The 20,000-nt window shown below is 37.3% G+C and overlaps 1 protein-coding gene across 5 annotated transcripts in view; it reads left to right on the forward strand.

Moving 5' to 3' along the window:
- The window catches only part of LOC115221195, a 711,260-nt gene that overhangs the window by 395,468 nt on the left and 295,792 nt on the right, over positions 1–20,000 (forward strand). The gene's annotated exons all lie outside the window — the stretch shown is intronic.

Below are 20,000 nucleotides of genomic sequence, written 5' to 3' on the forward strand. Positions count from 1 at the left end.
CCAGAGCCGCGTGGAGCTTAGGTGTTTCGCTCATAAACACACACATCGCCCGGTCTGAGATTCAAACCCACGATCCCTTGACCATGAGTCCGCTGCTCTAATCACTAGGTCATGTGCCTCCACATGTATGTGTGTAGATGTTCTAAAGAACTGAATCGTGTTGAGTTATCTTCCTTAGCTCATTATCAACATCAGCAACACATATTCACTTTTCCATGCTTGTATGGGTCAGATGCAATTTGTTAAGGTAGATTTTCTATGACTGGATGCCGTTTCTGTCACCAACTTGGTTCGAAGCAAGGTAATATTTCGCTGTAGCTAGGGAGTAACATTGAAGCCCTGAACTTGACAGGTGCTTATTTTATCGACCCCTGAAAGGCAAAGTCAATCATGGTGGAATTTGAACTCAGAATGTAAGGATAAATGAAATACCTCTAAACATTTTGCCTGACATGTTAACCCTTTTGTTCTCGTATTTATTTTGAGATGCTCTGTGTTTCTTTCAATTAATTTTAAATATAACAAAAAAATTTAGTAAAATAACTTAGTTATCATTAAGCTAGTGTTAGGAACATAAATTGTGACTAAGGTTTCGTGGAAGATTTTAATTCAAAACTTATGAAAATAAGACTTTTGTACTCAGAGCCAGAGTTTCTGCCGGGTTGGTAACGAAAGGGTTAATGATTCTGTTAGCTCACCAATAATATAATAATAATAATAATAATAATAATAATAATAATAATAATCTTTTCTCTATGTGGTCGCCATGCCTACTAAGAATAACAGTCAAAACATACTTCCCCTGAATTACATGCTACCATTTTAAAACAGAGGAGGATACATTAGATAATGTAGTGTTAAATGTTCCCAAAAGATGTGTTGATCTAAGAAGGTTTTTGATAAGTTTCTTGAGAAAGTATATATAGATGGTTAGGTGATAGTGTGCTGGAAAAACTGTCAAGTTGTCAAGGCCCATGTCAGCAAATTTGCACAATGTCCGTGATCTCTGGTTCAGTCACACTGCATGGCACATTGGGCAAATGGTTTCTACTATAGCCTCAGGCTGACCAATGCCTTGTGAGTGAATTAGGTTGGTAGATACTTTGTGAAAACTTGTGTGTGTATGTTTGTGTGTCTGTCTGTTTGTCTTACTGTTTGAAAAACTGATGTTGGTTTGTTTATATTCCTGTAACTTGGTGACCTGGCAAAAATGAGCTGATGGAACCGGTACCAGACTTTATAATAAGTAAGTATAGGAACTGATCTGTCTGGCCAAATCTGTAAAGGCAGTGCCACAGCATGGCTGTAGTCTAGTGATTGAAACAAGTATAACAGAAAAGATTTTTTAAAAAATACTGAAAATAGATAGGTACCATGGAATAGGATCAACAATTCTATAAAATTGATACAAGTTTTATTAACTGGTTATAACTGCTAGCTGGTATCTTGGTCCGATTTGCTCTTAGTTATCAACAATTCAGGTTTAAATTTTGTATTGATTAAAGTCATATGTACCACGTGTATATAAATTCATAAAATCAAAGGCATTTGAATTATAGAGCTGTGACATTTCAAACAACCCTTTAGAAAAGAAATTTGAATGGTTTTATCCATATAATGTCTTGCTCCATAATGATAGAATTCTAGAATTCCTGTCTTACTTTGGCAAACAACCCTGTTTCAATTCATAAATTTTAATGGCTGAATTTTTTTTTTTTTTTCCAACACAGCAGACAGCCTAGTTTCTTCCGCCACTATTTTTTTCTTTACTATATTCAGAATTGATGAGGGCTAACAGCATTGATCTTGACAGCAGTTTAAGTGATACATCAAACAGCAGTGTTTGAAATGGAGAAGACAGATGTGTATGGATGTGCGTCTGCATATGCTTGTGCGGGATTGAGACACAATTTTTCTATCGCAAGACTTTTTTTTGTTTGTCTTTTTTTTCCTCTTTTTTCCAATCATAAAATCTATTTTTAAAAAAAAAATATACATATATTTACTCCAACTGGCATTCGCTGTTGACAAACAGTTGCTACTTTAAAGAAAGGAAGATATTTTAACATTTGAACTAGCAGCATGTGATTTCACTCGGTAGTAATTAATAAATGTTAATGAAATTAAATAGAAATCATCCGTTGATTAGTTGAAGAGATTGAACACCTGTTTCTGTCTAAACTGTGTTTCCAATGCCACACCAACTGGAGGAAGCAGCTTCAGTATATCTGGAAGAACATGATGTATTTTCTTGTTTTCTCTTTCTCCCATCTCAAATACTGAATAAATATTTATAGCTGCAAATATAAGTCTAATCAAAAGTTTGAGTGTGTGTGTGTCTGCATGTGTGCATGTGCATTATTATTATTATTTTTATTATTATTATCATTATCATCATCATCATCATCATCATTATTATCATTATTATTATTATTATTATTATTATTATTATCATTATATTATTATTATTATTATTATTATTATTAGTATTAGTATTGTTATTATTATTCAGCTTGCTAATAAACAATTCCAGTAATATAAAGTTTTGTTTATCTCTGAAATTAACAAAACTCCCATGGGAAGATCCCCAGAGCCTTGGAACACACCACATGGCTCTTATCAAGTGTGCATGTGTATGCACACGCACACACATATGCACATGTATATACATTACATATATATACATTACATATATATATATACATACATTCATTGTTTATATACATATTGTATATATCCTTGTATTGTGTTTAATGTGTGTGTTATATATTGTGTATATATTTATATGCATATAGTATGAAGGCAAATGTTTTAGCATGTATTATGTGTGTATGAATATATATATATATATATATATGTATGTATGTATATAAACATATATAAATGTGTAATGGTGTCTGTCTGTGTGCATGTGTTTGTGGTTACTCTAACTCCTCCCATACCATCCAACCAATTTTAACAACTCTTGGCACATAGGTAGATCACATGCCCTGAAATTCAAATAAGGCCGGAATTTTTTTCGAAAACTTCAGTTGTCAAGTGATGGTGGGCGGGGTAACAAACACTGATACACATTCATACACCCACACACACATACCAGGCTTCTTTCAGTTTTCGTCTGCAAAGTCCACTCACAAGGGTTTCGTTGGCCTGAAGCTGTAGTAGAAGACACTTCAAGATATGTATATGTATGTATATATATGGTATATATTATTATATATATATATATATATATATATATACATATATATATATGTAGTGAGAATACATGAAAAAAACAAAAGATGAAGACAGGTGGTGTAGACAACAAACAGATGTATTAGTTAACGCTCGGGAATTGAAAAAGCCTTAACGTTTCGAGCCTATGCTCTTCCTTAGAAAGTAACACAGAAAGAAACAAGGAGAGAAAAAAATGTGTGTAGCAGCTACTGATCTATCATGGTGAATATATATATATATATATATATATATATATATATATTTATAAAACAAAACTGTCCGACGAACGGGAACGTGAAACTCCGAGTAACAGGTTTTGTTGAATTTCTGCTGCTTTTAAATAAAGCATATTACTCTACTCTGGTATTGAGTACTCTTTTTTTCCACCTTGTTTCACATTTATGTGTTTACTACTTTACTCGGTTATATATATCTATACACACCACACACACACACACACACCATATATATATATATATATAATATATATATATATATTATATATATATATATATATATATAACATATATATATACATATATATCTATATATATATATATATATATATATATGTATATATATATATATATACACATGTATCAGTGTATAGTGGTGACTTACTGTATTTAGCTTAATATTGGAAGCAAACTCGATCATCATTTTGGAGAGTAAATAGCATTTTTATCTAACCATATTCTATGTTTGTTAATTGTGCAGAAAAAGTGAGAATAGATAAGGAGAGACTATCTATGTACGAGTGTCTTACCACTAACGCACTTTCCCCCGTTCTCCTCCTTCATTACATATTTCTTATGCATACACACAGTATGCTCTTAGAGAAATACAAATACGCCAGTTTTATCAGAATCCGTATAACTTAAAACATGGTGGCTTTGGGTAGCGGGGTGTGTGCAGTGTGGGTTTGGTGGGGTTAGGTGTACTTCATTGCACTCTCGAAACCTTTTCTGACAAAGTATGAAGATTCGATCAAAAGAAGTAGGTCACACATTTGATGTATACAACTACCAACATTACCATTGCCATCTCTCGCAAACGTACACAAACATTTCATATTTTGTCGAGAGAAAAACATTAAAAACGTTAGAAGAAATATTCTGACTTAATATTCTTTAAAAAACAAAAAAGCAAAAGGGCGCAGGAGTGGCTGTGTGGTAGGTAGCTTGTTTACCAACCACATGCTTCCGGGTTCAGTCCCACTGTGTGGCACCTTGGGCAAGTGTCTTCTACTATAGCCTCGGGCCGACCAAAGCCTTGTGAGTGGATTTGGTAGACGGAAACTCAAAGAAGCCTGTCATATATATGTATATATATATATGTGTGTGTGTGTTTGTCCCCCTAGCATTGCTTGACAACCGATGCTGGTGTGTTTATGTCCCCGTTACTTAGCGGTTCAGCAAAAGAGACTGATAGAATAAGTACTGGGCTCACAAAAGAATAAGTTCCGGGGTCGAGTTGCTTGATTAAAGGCGGTGCTCCAGCATGGCCGCAGTCAAATGACTGAAACAAGTAAAAGAGTAAAAGAGAATGATGATAAAATTCTTTTGATTTTTTTCTTTACACCTGCTCTCAGGTGTGGCTGTGAAGTTAAGCGGGTCCCTTTGCAACCATGTAGTTCCTGGTTCATTTTCAGGGTTGCACGGCACTATGGGCAGTTGTCTGCCACTGGAAGCTTGAGCTTACCTTGTGATTTGAACTTTGGCTGATGGAAACTGTGCAGAAGCTCCTCTTTTGTGCTTCCACATTTGTTTCATTTGCTTCATCTTTTACTTGTTGCAGTCAATTACGCTGTGGCCATACTGGAGCACCATCTTGAAGAATTTCAGTTGAACAAATTGGTCCCATTAGGATCTTTACCTTTTGACCTACAATTTAAAAAATAATTTTTTGTAACTAAACACTTTCAAACTTCGGACACTGGTAGAATGTGTCATATAAAACATCTTTTACTCTTAGCATTTTTGAGAAAAACTTATAATTACGTAAATATTTCACCTTAAAGTTCTCGTATTTCGGTAATTTCAACCAATCAATGACGTGTATTCAGCTGAATAAAATTACTGCCGCTGTTTGTCAACAATAACTTCCGGCGGTAAATTTTTTTTGTCACTGTTATTTATGACATCGTTCGTGCATTTGTACTGATTTTAGGGTTAGGGTGTTACGGTTGGGGTTTTAGGGTTAGGGTTATCATAAATAACAGTGATAAATGAAATATACACTGCCAGAAGTTCTTGTTAACGAACAACAGCAGTAATTTTATTCAGCTGAATACACGTCATTGATTGGTTGAAATTACAGAAATACGAGAAATTTAAGGTGAAATATCTTTGTAAATATAAGTCTTTCTCAGAAACTGTAAAGAATCCCATTGTGTGTGTGTGTGTGTGTTTGTCCATCACTGCTGACTAACTGCTGTGTTGGTGTGTTCATATCCTCATAACTTAGCAGTTCGGCAAAAGAGACTGATAGAATAAGTACCAGGTTTTAAAAAATAAGTACTAGGGTCGATGCATTCGATTAAGAGTTCTCCAAGGCGGTGCCCCAGCATGGCCACAGTCTCATGACTGAAACATGTAAAAGATAAACGATATGCCAGAGCCAGTCAGTCTGTGATTTGGGAACACTAAGCCTAAAACGAGAGCACTTCAAGGTGACTTCAAATTGCACTTGTCTAACCCCTGCTTGCACAAATTCTAACTACTGGACTTTTAGGGTTTAAAGTCCCCAAATAATTATTATGAAAAAAGAAAAGGAAAAGGAATAGCAAAAAATAATCAAGGATATAATAAATTACCTCATGTGTTGTGTGGATTATTAATATCCTCGTATTAGGGCCTTTAGAGAAAATAAATCAAATTTTGAAATTAGCAAAATCCTGGCAATCCATTTTAGTAAACCCGTCTTAGTAAATAAGTGATAGGGGAAGAAATGTGGAGGTGGGGGGGGGGGAGAAAGTGAGAAATGGCTTAGTTGATGCCATCAAGTAAAAAGCAATTAATGTTACGGCTGACATATGAAAACATGCCTGCAATTATTTAAGTTAATTATAAACATTTTCATGAAATAGATAGGTTAGCCTTCTTTTTTTTTTTTTTTTTTTTTTTTTTTTTTTTTTTTTTTGGCAATCAGAAATGAGATTTTAAATCTTATCCTTCAACTCTTGAGTTTTTCTCCTCTCAGTTCTGTTGAGCATCCAATCCATGAAACACAAATTTTCTTCCCCTATTTTCCCCCTTTTTTTTTTTTTTTTGCTTTTGATTTTTTTTTTTTTTAATAAAGTAGTTGAGAAGAAATTTATAAAGTGAGAAAAGAATTCTGAAATTGAAATAGGGTTTTCAGAGGCACAGGCATGGCTGTTCCCAAACCACATAGTTCTAGGTTCACTCCTACTGCATGGCACCTTGGGCAAAAAATGTTTCCTACAATAGCCTCCTACTATATGACTGTATTATAATCTTAGATTTGTAAAAAAAAAAACAAAAAAACAATTGTATTCTGTATACTTTGTATTCTCAGCCGAAGCATCTTTAATCATAGGTCAACTGGACCAGCGCCAACCTAGGGCTAATCAACAACTGCTAATGAGTTTTCTGTGACAGCTGAGCACCGTAACATAGATCAAATTGAGTATACACTGGATATCTAAAATTACAGTAGGGAGTACACACGTGCACGCCCCACCCTCCTCATGCGCACGCGTTTGTTCTATACTTAGGTTTCTCCTTCATCATTGATCGAGTTTCTCTTTTATTTATAAGGTTATTTCTTGCTTTGCTAACTACTAATCTGTATTAAATTATATGGGTAGCAAATTACATGAGGAGCAAATTCAATTTTCACTGCTTGCATCTCAAGATTTAATTATTGTTTATGTAGAAAATAAAACTAGCGTTTGGGTCTGAAGAAGAAATGTTTTAGGTCTTCTACACAGCTCCTGCAATACTGCAATAATGGTGACATGCATAAACCATTTGAGAAAATGAAAATGGGAAATTTTTTTTTTTTTTTTTTTTTTTTATTATTCCAGGTTTTGGTTAATGTTTCCTCTCTGAGGTAAACTAAAAGAAATTGGATCTTGTTTTATGATGGATATTACGATTGAAAGAAATGAAAGAAAGAGAAAAATAATGTAATTTCTTTGGTGTCCACTGTGGGAAAGAAAGGCAAAGCTGGTCCGGAAGCCTTGATTCTGTAATGTCTCTGCTTTTCTGTGTCATAGATGTCACTATTAGACTCAAGATGTCGTGAGTCATGTGAGTCATGGAAAGATGTGTTAAGAGGCAGAGAAAATATCTCTTGAACCCTTGGCAAACCAATTTTGCATCCCGGTTTTCAATTCTCATTGATAGCTATTTCACTTCACTTAAATTTCTTTTGAGATTTTTTGCAAGACATTAAACTTTGTTAATTTGTTTTTCCTTACTCTTTTACTTGTTTCAGTCATTTTGACTGCGGCCATGCTGGAGCACCGCCTTTAGTCGAGCAAATCGACCCCAGGACTTATTCTTTGTAAACCTAGTAATTTATTCTTTCGGTCTCTTTTGCCAAACTGCTAAGTTACGGGGACGTAAAAACACCAGCATCGGTTGTCAATCGATGTTGGGGGGACAAACACACACACACACACATATACATATATGACGGGCCTCTTTCAGTTTCCGTCTACCAAATCCACTCACAAGGCTTTGGTCGGCCCGAGGCTATAGTAGAAGACACTTGCCCAAGGTGCCACGCAGTGGGACTTAACCCGGAACCGTGTGGTTGTGAAGCAAGCTACTTACCACACAGCCACTCCTGTGCCTGTAAAGAAAAGAAAAAAAAAATTAATTTCATATTTCTGTAGAAAAAAATAATGGAAACTTTAGCCATGTGTTGCAGTTTTTGTTATTGCTGTTAACTTAACTCTTATTACTCCTATGATCAAATGTTCTCCAACTACGTCAATGTTGTCTTATTTTCAGGCATAGTATACCTAGGACTACAATATTCAAATATGTCCTTAATTTTTAAGACAGTAGGCTATGATTTTTAGAGAGATTTGGTTGTCATTTCTAGCAGGTTGAGTTGTCACATAAATCTCTCCTGTTGGCTCAAAACACATTTATCTTTCTCTGTAACTTTCTAGAATAATAAAAGATCTAGGCCTACGTTATCCAATATGCTCTTTATTTTTTAAGACAGTAGGCTATGATTTTTAGAGAGATTTGTTGTCATTTCTAGCAGTTGAGTTGTCACATAATCTCTCCTGTTGGCTCAAAAACATTTATCTTTCTCTGTAACTTCTAGAATAATAAAAGATCTAGGCCTACGTTATCCAATATGCTCTTTATTTTTTAAGACAGTAGGCTATGATTTTTAGAGAGATTTGGTTGTCATTTCTAGCAGGTTGAGTTGTCACATAAATCTCTCCTGTTGGCTCAAAACACATTTATCTTTCTCTGTAACTTTCTAGAATAATAAAAGATCTAGGCCTACGTTATCCAATATGCTCTTTATTTTTTAAGACAGTAGGCTATGATTTTTAGAGAGATTTGGTTGTTATTTCTAGCAGGTTGAATAGTCACATAAATCTCCGTTGTTGGCTCAAAACACACATTTATTTTTCTCCGTAACTTTCTGGAAAAATAAAAGATCTAGGGTTATATGATCCAATGTGTTCTTTATTTTTTAAGACAGTAGGGTATGATTTTCTTTTTTTTTAGAGAGATTTGGTTGCTATTTCTAGCAGGTTGAGTAAACACATAAATCTCCGTTGTTGGCTCAAAACACACATTTATTTTTCTCCGTAACTTTCTGGAAAAATAAAAGATCTAGGCCTACATTTTCCAATATGTTCTTTATTTTTTTAAGACAGTAGGGTATGATTTTCTGTTTTTTTAGAGAGATTTGGTTGCTATTTCTAGCAGGTTGCATAATCTCGTAAATTTCCGGTGTTGGCTTGAAGCGCATGTTGTTAACCTTTCATAATAACTTTCTGGCAGAAGTAAAAGCAGAAGAAATAAAAGACGGCAAAAAAAAACAAAAGAAAAACTGTCAAAGTGTTGAAGTGAAATAAAGCTCTTATTCTGAGAAAACTTTTAAAACTTTCTATTCTATAAGAAACATCTGCTCCCACAGAAATGTCTGATCTATGAAACACATGTAGTGTGGAATACAAAGAGAACAACAATGTATTGATGATGGGGAAGCTATTCATCTGAAATAATGAATCATTTCTTCTTTCAGTCACAGCAATATATGTTCGGTGGATAATTTACAGCAATGTCTGTCGTGTATAAACTTCACTTTGGTGACAGATTAATGCTGAAAGATATTTAATTTGTACTTTAGGACTTCTGTAAACTTACCAACAGGCCATGAATGTGACATGGTCAGTCGTGTCTTTCTGTTGTTCTATGTAAAATGAGATAGCAGAAAACACTATCTACCATTTTGGGATCTTTTCGGTTTGAACGAACAGCAGTTTTTTCTAGCGGTGTCATATGAAATTGTCACCCATAATTATGACCCTAGTATCGATCTATTGCATTTCAATCTGTTTTAGGTTTAGGGTTAGGGGTGGGGGGAAGGGTATCTTTTTTTCTTCACAAATGTAAATAAACCCAATCTTTTTCTTAGACGAGGGGCATATTCATATGGCACTGGATGTTTTTTTTTACCTCAATGGACGTCATTGATTGGTTGAAATTGCAGAAATTGAAGAAAAAAAGCAACAAATATCTCACATGGCAATGTCTGTCGTGTATAAACTTCACTTTGGTGACAGATTAATGCTGAAAGATATTTAATTTGTACTTTAGGACTTCTGTAAACTTACCAACAGGCCATGAATGTGACATGGTCAGTCGTGCCTTTCTGTTGTTCTATGTAAAGTGAGATAGCAGAAAACTTTATCTACCATTTTTGGATCTTTTCGGTTTGAACGGCAGTTTTTTCTAGCGGTGTCATATGAAATTGTCACCCATAATTATGATCCTAGTATCGCTCTATTGCATTTCAATCTGTTTTATGGTTAGGGTTAGGGTTAGGGTGGGGGAAGGGTATCTTTTTTTCTTCACAAATGTAAATAAACCCAATCTGTTTCTTAAACGAGGGACATTCATACGGCACATAATGTTTTTTTTTACCTCAATGGACGTCATTGATTGGTTGAAATTGCAGAAATTGAAGAAAAAAGCAACAAATATCTTACATGGTGATGTCTGTCATGTATAACCTTCACTTTGGTGACAGATTAATGCTGAAAGATATTCGGTTTGTACTTTAGGACTTCAAGTAAACTGACCAACAGGACATGAATGTGACATGGTCACTCGTGTCTTTCTGTTGTTCTATGTAAAATGAGATAGCAGAAAACACTATCTACCATTTTGGGATCTTTTCGGTTTGAACGAACAGCAGTTTTTTCTAGCGGTGTCATATGAAATTGTCACCCATAATTATGACCCTAGTATCGATCTATTGCATTTCAATCTGTTTTAGGTTTAGGGTTAGGGGTGGGGGGAAGGGTATCTTTTTTTCTTCACAAATGTAAATAAACCCAATCTGTTTCTTAAACGAGGGACATATTCATACGGCACAGAATGTTTTTTACCTCAATGGACGTCATTGATTGGTTGAAATTGCAGAAATTGAAGAAAAAAACAACAAATATCTTACAAACTATAGAATTTTCTCAATAAAGCCAAGAGAAAAAGATGTTTTATAAACACATTCTACCAGTATATGATGTTTAAAATTTTTTAGTTACCTAGAAATTATGTTAAAATCTGCCGTTCAAACCAAAAAGATCCCCATTTTGTTCTGCCAAAACATTTAGTTTTTATAAATTTTTGTGTGTGTGTGTGTTTTTTTTTTCTTATTATTATTGTTTTACTTTTGTTTTCTGATCCAAACATGATAGCTTGGCCATAAGTTAATGCAGTGCTTTCCAATATTTTGAGGCTGCCAAAACACTTGAATCTTGCTAAAAAATAAGGCAATACACCTAAAATATGCTAAATATGGTTGTTAATAATTTAAATACCTGTTCAGGTAAACAGTCAGGTTATCAGAATAAACATGGTGTGGCTGTATGGGTAAGAAACTTGGTTTGCAATCACGTGGTTTTGAGTTCAGTCCCACTGTGCACCACCTTAGGCAAGTGTTTTCTACTATAACTCCGAGCCAATTAATGCCTTGCAAGTAAATTTGGTAGATGGAAACTGTATGGGAGCCTTTCATGCATGTGTGTGTGTGTTTTCGTTTTGAAACCCCCACCACCAAGCCACATGCTGGACAACTGGTTTGCTTACACCTCCGTAAATTAGCATTTTGGCAAAAGAGACTGATAGAATAAGTACCAGATTTAAAGAGAAGGGGACATGAAGGGGTGCTGTAAAGTTCCTGGCTTTAAGATTATCGCGAAAAGGCCTGGTTGGAAGTCCAACCTTCCAAGTTCTTTTACTGGGCTTGGAAAAACTGAAGGGCTCCTGCAATAAGTGTGTGAATATTCTTCTATAATTCCCTAAGTCCTTTGATTTGGCCATTGACTTTGCCTTTCAACCTTTCGGGGTCGCTAAATTAAATACCAGTTACGCACGGGGGTCGATCTAATCGACTTAATCCATTTGTCTGTCCTTGTTTGTCCCCTCTGTGTTTAGCCCCTTGTGGGTAGTAAAGAAATAGGCATTTCATCTGCCGTTACATTCTGAGTTCAAATTCTGCCGAGGTCGACTTTGCCTTTCATCCTTTCGGGGTCGCTAAATTAAGTACCAGTTACGCACTGGGGTTGATGTAATCAAGTTAATCCCTTTGTCTGTCCTTGTTTGTCCCCTCTATGTTTAGCCCCTTGTGGGCAATAAAGAAACATATTCCTCTATAATTCCTTAAGTCCTTTGATTTGGCCGTCCCGTTCCCTAAGGGCAACCACTGGGCCATTTATCTCTTATCACTTTTTAAAGATATGTATTAAGTTATAAGAAAGAGACAGTACATATGGTAATGAATAAAAACATAATTAACTGGATCTTCGATATTTTCTGTTACCTAAAAACCAGGAACTTTTCAGTATCCTCTTGTAAGTACTGGTGTTGACTTATTTGACTAAAACCCTTGAAGGTAGTACCGCAGGATGTCTGCTGTCCAATGACTGAATCAAGTGAAGGTTGTTTTTTTTTGTTTTAACTCTTAATTTTTTTTTTTGTCTTTTCTAATAATGGCATCTACTCCACTGGAGATCTTGAATATTCAACAGGTTACATCAACTCCATGGTTTAATATTCATTAAATAGAACATATTAAGGGTTTTGGTGGGACACTAAACATGCACAGGTTAAAACAGTAAGGAAAACATCATAGATAAAAAAAAGAAAGATTTCAACGTTAGACGCAGGAGTGGCTGTGTGGTAAGTAGCTTGCTAACCAACCACATGGTTCTGGGTTCAGTCCCACTGCATGGCATCTTGGGCAAGTGTCTTCTGCTATAGCCCCGGGCTGACCAATGCCTTGTGAGTGGATTTGGTAGACGGAAACTGAAAGAAGCCTGTCGTATATATGTATATATATATATATAATATATATATATATATATATATATTATATATATATATATATATATGTATGTGTTTGTGTGTCTGTGTTTGTCCCCCTAGCAATGCTTGACAACCGATGCTGGTGTGTTAACGTCCCCGTCACTTAGCGGTTCGGCAAAAGAGACCGATAGTATAAGTACTGGGCTTACAAAGAATAAGTCCCGGGGTCGATTTGCTCGACTAAAGGCGGTGCTCCAGCATGGCCGCAGTCAAATGACTGAAACAAGTAACAAGAGTAAAAGAGAGAGTAACCTGGAATAATTTTGCTGCCACCTGTGTAATCGTATGGTTGAGTAATTAATGTTAATTATTAATAGTTGCAATCTATTTCCTGCCGACCACTCAACTGTGGATTCAAGATAAAACTGGTTTGTAAAGCCAAAGAAAATGAAACATTGGTCAAGGACAGCAAGCAGCTGTTGTGGGTAGGCTTGAAAAACTCAACAACAACTGTTTTTGTGAATACTCCTCTATAATTCCTCAAGGCGGTGGTGAGCTGGCAGAAACGTTAGCACACCGGGTGAAGTGCTTAGCGGTATTTTGTCTGACGTTACATTCTGAGTTCAAATTCCGCCAAGGTCGACTTTGCCTTTCATCCTTTCGGGGTCGATAAATTAAGTACCAGTTACGCACTGGGGTCGATATAATCAACTTAATACCTTTGTCTGTCCTTGTTTGTCCTCTTTGTGTTTAGCCCCTTGTGGGTAGTAAAGAAATAGGTATTTCGTCTGCCATTACATTCTGAGTTCAAATTCTGCCGAGGTCGACTTTGCCTTTCATCCTTTCTGGATCGATAAATTAAGTACCAGTTACACACTGGGGTCGATTAAATAAGTACCAGTTACGCACTGGGGTCGATGTAATCGACTTAATCCTTTTGTCTGTCCTTGTTTGTCCCCTCTATGTTTAGCCCCTTGTGGGCAATAAAGAAATAGTTTCCTCTATAATTCCTTAAGTCCTTTGATTTGGCTGTCCCATTCCCTAAGGGCAGCCACTGGGCCATTCATCTCTTATTGCTTTTTAAAGATATGTATTAAGTTATAAGAAAGAGACAGTACATATGGTAATGAAAATAAAATCCACCATAGACAAGTATTATATCTTCTGACCAAAATGCATTTAAATGTTGAAAAAACACAAAAAATGAAATTGTTCAGAGATTGTAAGTCAGTAGAATGTAATGCATCAAAGCTTTGAAACTTTGTGTTTTGATAGAGGTTTGTGAGTTCAATATTGATTCTCTCTCCTACCTCCCATATATATATGTGTATATTATGGAACATTGGATTTTCAAAATCTTTATATAAAGCTGTAAGTAAAAGCATGTAAAATATTGATTTGAAAATTCATCTTTGAGATAGAAAAAGTCAGATTCCCATGGGCAGCATTGAACTTTTTCCATCTAAAAGGGTTTCTCATCCCAATATTTACATGCTGTTATTTATAGTTTTATGTGAAATCTTTCAAGATTCTATGTTCCAAAAATGAATCGTTTCACATTTCCCCAAAAGCTTAGAAGGTTGTTGTGATGTCAACAGCGTGTGTGTGTGTGTGGTAAGAAGCTTGCTTCCCAACCACATGATTCTGAGTTCAATCCCACTGTGTGGCACCTTAGGCAAGTGTCTTCCACTATAACCTTGGGCTGACCAAAGTTTTATGAGTGGATTTGGTAGGCAGAAAGTGAAAGAAGTCCACCGTGTGTGTGTGTGTGTGTTTGTCCCCCCAACATCGCTTGACAACTGATGCTGGTGTGTTTACGTCCCCGTAACTTAGCAGTTTGGCAAAAAGAGACCGATAGAATAAGTACTAGGCTTACAAAGAATAAGTCCTGGGGTCAATTTGATCGAGTAAAAGCAGTGCTCCAGCATGGCCGCAGTCAAATGACTGAAACAAGTCAAAGAGTAATTGCTAAATATTTCTAGTACATATATTGTTGTGGACTGAATGAGAGGGATCAGCCAGAATGGTTTTCAATCCTGTGTTGAGGTTTCCTCAATATATGAATATATTAGGACAAGATGTTGACATTTGTTTCTGCATACAGCGTCAGCTAAAAATCTATAGATGCATTCTGTATCCCTGTATATAGTAAAACACTGTTAAAGTATGAGTAATTTTGTGTTTGTGCCTGTCAAAACATCAGTGTCTCAGGATGCCATGCACTAATGAACCAAGTGTGTCGAATGCACTGCCATCCTAAATGGGAGAAGTTATTCTCCTGTGACATGCACTACGGCAACTAGCATATTTCATGTCTGAACCTGCCTAGACTTGTCGAGAATAAATATGCAAATGACTGATTTAGTTTTTATATTTTTTAAAGTTCAAATCCTAGTATTACTCAGATGTCACTAAAAGTTGTGACCTTTGTCTGTCTCTGTATCTCTCTCTCTCTCTCTCTCTCTCATATCTCTCTCCCTTCCTCTCCCTCTAATGTCTCTCTCTCTCCCTTCCTCCCCCTCTCCCTTCCTCCTCTGTCTCTCTCCCTCTCATGTCTCTCTCCCTTTCTCCCCTGTCTCTCTTCTCCCTCCCTCTCTTAGTGTTAGGGGTGATTGAGTATGGAAGTGTATTCTTGATGATGATGATCCTTTCTCTATTAACCACAAGGCCTGAAATTTTGGGGGAAGGTTTAAATCGATTACTTCACCCCAAATACTCAAGTGGTACTTAATTTATCGACTCCGACTGAATATGACCTCGACTAAATTTGAACTTGGAACATAAAGACCAACTGAATTCCACTAAGCATTTTGCCTGGCGTGCTAATGATTCTACCAGCTCACCACCTTAATAATAATAATAATAATAATAATAATAATAATAATAGTAATAATAATAGTAATAATAATAATAATAATGATAGTAATAATAATAATAATAATAGTAATAGTAATAATAATAATAGTAATGATAATAATAATAGTAATAATAATAATAATGATAATAATAATCCTTTCCACTACAGGCACAAGGCCTAAAAGTTTGGAGTAGAGGGTGGGTACACTGGCCCCAGTACTGAACTAGTACTTATTTTATTGACCCTTAAATAACGAGAGGCAAACTCAACCGTGGTGGAATTTGAACTCGACTGACGAAAATGCTTTGTGGCATTTTGTCCAGCACGTTCATGATTCTGCCATCTCAGAATAAATACCAAGAAAGAAATTCTTAGATAAAACTATAATAGAAAATTTCAATTTAAATGTGGGGGGTTTTAAAAATGAGATGTTTTATATCATAGCGCCAAAGGCAGTCCTAGCTGGGTTGGTATCAGCAGGGTTAATTTTTTTTTTTTTTATATATATATATATTTTCTACATTCTTTCTAAATTCAAATCTAAGCTTTTCATTTCTCTAGGGGGGTGAGGGTCATTGATATTAAGATCACTGGTCTCAATTTAAGCTAACTATCTACCTCTTCCTGCAACAAATATTCATGGCCTGTAGCAATGTAAAAAAAAAAGAATGATAAAATGACAAAAAAATCAATATCCATTTGGGTTCTATTAGTGTAGAAAATTGGATGTACGGAAAAGTTAAATATAGTGGAAAATTATGATGCATCAATTTCTTACTAGTTTTAATTTATTAAAGCACTTGGATAAGTCGTGTAAAGATACGATGTGTTGCTTTCATCCAATGTACTGTCTGTGCTCTCAACTGTGGTGAATGTCTGTGTGTATGTACATGTGTGTGTGCGTGTGTGTGAAATTTATCCTCAAACATTCTTTTTTGTATAATGTTATTTTATATGGAAAGTACTCTTCGTCTCTTGTTTTGCATACTCTGACGCACGCGTACCAATTCACCCACTCTCGTAATCACAGTCTACGATATAAGCACAAAATTAAACACACACATACACATACTCATTTGGTGCACATATATATATAAACATGTAGTGGAGGCGCAATGGCCCAGTGGTTAGGGCAGCGGACTCGCAGTCGTAGGATTGCGGTTTCGATTCCCAGACCGGGCGTTGTGTGTGTTTATTGAGCGAAAACACCTAAAATCTCCACGAGGCTCCGGCAGGGGGTGGTGATCCCTGCTGTACTCTTTCACCACTCTTTCTATCTTCTGTTGGCCTGCACATATATAAACATGTAGTCGAGGCACAATGGCCCAGTGGTTAGAGCAGCGGACTCGCAGTCATAGGCTCGCGGTTTCGATTCCCAGACTGGGCGTTGTGTGTGTGTTATTGAGCGAAAACACCTAAAAGCTCCACGAGGCTTCTGCAAGGGGTGGTGATCCCTGCTGTACTCTTTCACCACTCTTTCTATCTTCTGTTGGCCTGCACATATATAAACATGTAGTGGAGACACAATGGCCCAGTGGTTAGAGCAGCGGACTCGCAGTCGTAGGATCGCGGTTTCGATTCCCAGACCGGGCGTTGTGTGTGTTTATTGAGCGAAAACACCTAAAAGCTCCATGAGGCTCCAGCAGTGTGGGGGGGGGGGGGTGATCCCTGCTGTACTCCTTCACCACTCTTTCTATCTCCTGTTGGCCTGCACATATATAAACATGTAGTGGAGGCACACTGGCCCAGTGGTTAGAGCAGCGGACTCGCAGTCGTAGGATCGCGGTTTCGATCCCAGACCGAGCGTTGTGTGTGTGTTTATTGAGTGAAAACACCTAAAAGCTCAACGAGGCTCCGGCAGGGGGTGGTGATCCTGCTGTACTCTTTCACCACTCTTTCTATCTTCTGTTGGCCTGCACATATATAAACATGTAGTCGAGGCACAATGGCCCAGTGGTTAGAGCACGGACTCGCAGTCATAGGCTCGCGGTTTCGATTCCCAGACTGGGCGTTGTGTGTGTGTTTATTGAGCGAAAACACCTAAAAGCTCCACGAGGCTTCTGCAAGGGGTGGTGATCCCTGCTGTACTCTTTCACCACTCTTTCTATCTTCTGTTGGCCTGCACATATATAAACATGTAGTGGAGACACAATGGCCCAGTGGTTAGAGCAGCGGACTCGCAGTCGTAGGATCGCGGTTTCGATTCCCAGACCGGGCGTTGTGTGTGTTTATTGAGCGAAAACACCTAAAAGCTCCATGAGGCTCCAGCAGTGTGGGGGGGGGGGGGTGATCCCTGCTGTACTCCTTCACCACTCTTTCTATCTCCTGTTGGCCTGCACATATATAAACATGTAGTGGAGGCACACTGGCCCAGTGGTTAGAGCAGCGGACTCGCAGTCGTAGGATCGCGGTTTCGATTCCCAGACCGAGCGTTGTGTGTGTGTTTATTGAGTGAAAACACCTAAAAGCTCAACGAGGCTCCGGCAGGGGGTGGTGATCCCTGCTGTACTCTTTCACCACTCTTTCTATCTTCTGTTGGCTTGCTCGCTTAGCCAGCGGGGTGGCGTCGTTCGAAGGCTAAAATAATGCGAACGCATTGTGACCAGCAATGTGTAGCAACATCTGATGGTCTGGTCGGTCACGTGATATAAACATGTACATGAAATTAAGTACACACACACACACATATACACACCCTGTCTCTAGCGTGTATACACACAAGGTGCATATACAAAAGCTTAAATAAAACATAAGCTGCTTCATCAAGAATCTACTTGCAAATATGGGTATGAGAATGGGTGTGTGGTTAAAAAGTGCAGTTCATAACCTCTTCATTCCAGGTTCAATCTCACTGTGGGCAACTATTTTTTCCCTTAATCTAACCTCTAGTTGACCAACTCTTTGTAAGTAGACTTTGGTTGGCAGAAACTGTGCAAAACTCGCATGTGTGTGTAAAAATCAGTAAAGTATTTGAGCATTGATGGAAAAAACTGAAAAAAAAAGGAACATTGCTTATATCCGGCCCAAATATTCTACTCATTTTATGCTCAAACTGGCCAGAACCAGTATCTCACACCTACCCTGCAATGTCATTCTAAAAATAAACAATTACATCTTTCAAATCTTGAAGCTACAAGATAATACCAGATTAATTTTTTTAAATCATCATCAATATCATCATCTTTCGGGGTCTGGTAAGCCATGGAGGCTGCACCAGGCTCTAGTCTGATTTGGCAGTGTTTCTACTGTTGGATGCCCTTCCTAACGCCAACCGCTCCGTGAGTGTAGTGGGTGATTTTTATGTGCCACCGGCACAGGAGCCAGAGCAGGCTGGCAAATGGCCACGATCCGATGGTGCTTTTACGTGTCACCGACACGGACGCCAGTCAGGCGACGCTAGTATCTGCCACATTTGAACAGTGCTTTTTACGTGTCACCGGCACAGGAGCCAGAGCAGGCTGGCAAATGGCCACGATCGGATGGTGCTTTTACGTGTCACCGACACGGATGCCAGTCAGGCGACGCTAGTATCTGCCATATTTGAACAGTGCTTTTTACGTGTCACCGGCACAGGAGCCACAGCAGGCTGGCAAATGGCCATGATCAGTTGGTGCTTTACGTGTCACCGACACGGACGCCAGTCAAGCGACGCTAGTATCTGCCACATTCGAACAGTGCTTTTTACGTGTCACCCGGCACTTGTGTTTTAAGAATAAAGATTACTTTTGGCATATTTAGTTTGAACGCCAAAGGGTTAAACAAAAGCAGTGTATTTCCTCAGAAATATGGTAACAAAAGGGTTAAGACCAATGTCCCTTCAGAACCACAATGTTACAGACACTCCTTTGTTATCCTTGCCATCAGAAACTCAAGAGAATCAGTGATTGGCTTGTTAGAGATCCATAACCAGTGGTGTTTTAATTCATCAGCTGCAATATAAAATAAATATATTTCAACGTTAATAATTCAGGACATTGTCACCTTCTTCTTCAAATTAATCATACGCATGTTTGTGTTAATGAGTTTCCTTCATAAGAAATGTATAGTTGGAAGTCTCTGAAGTTAATTACCGTTTTTGTTTTCAGTGTATTGAATAATTGACCCCTGATTTTAGACAGACCAATCTAGTTAGTTTGAAAATTTATCACCACCACCACCACCATCATCATCATCATCATCATCATCATCATCATCATCATCATCATCATCATCATTTAGTATCTGTATTCTATGCTGGTATAGGTCAGACAGTTGGATAAGACCTAAGAGGCCAGAAGATTGTGTCATGCTCCAGTGTCTGCCTTAGCATGGCTTTTCTTTTGTTCGATGCCTCTGCTAATGCCAACCACTTTACAGAGGGTAGTGGTTGCTATTCTCTGACAAGGGCACTA

The sequence above is a fragment of the Octopus sinensis genome, linkage group LG18 (assembly GCF_006345805.1).
Source record: "Octopus sinensis linkage group LG18, ASM634580v1, whole genome shotgun sequence".
NCBI lineage: Eukaryota > Metazoa > Mollusca > Cephalopoda > Octopoda > Octopodidae > Octopus > Octopus sinensis.